This window comes from Fulmarus glacialis, unplaced genomic scaffold, assembly GCF_000690835.1.
Source record: "Fulmarus glacialis isolate BGI_N327 unplaced genomic scaffold, ASM69083v1 scaffold14941, whole genome shotgun sequence".
Taxonomy (NCBI): domain Eukaryota; kingdom Metazoa; phylum Chordata; class Aves; order Procellariiformes; family Procellariidae; genus Fulmarus; species Fulmarus glacialis.
The window spans coordinates 1-302 of record NW_009193518.1 but is presented as its reverse complement, the minus strand read 5'-3'; positions in this window follow the sequence as shown (position 1 = coordinate 302).

Below are 302 nucleotides of genomic sequence, written 5' to 3'. Positions count from 1 at the left end.
TGCCCCTTCTCGCTGCTTTTTCTGCCCACCTTGGTGGGCACAGCAAGGCAAGAGGTGCCTCTGGGCGAGATTTTCCTTCATCGAGACCCTTTCGCCTCTCTTCCTCTCCGGGGCCGGCTCCTTTGGGTTTGCTCGGCTGGTTTTCCAGCATCTGGGAGCGTTCCCCGGTGGGACGGTGGCTCCTGGGAGGAGGTCGGGGTTGGGAGCTGCTTTGCCCGGGGCTGCTCGGAAGGACCGGGGGTTTTCTCGTGGGCAGACCCACGGCCCCGTGATCTGCGTTTGGGCTGCTTGTGCCCCGAAGT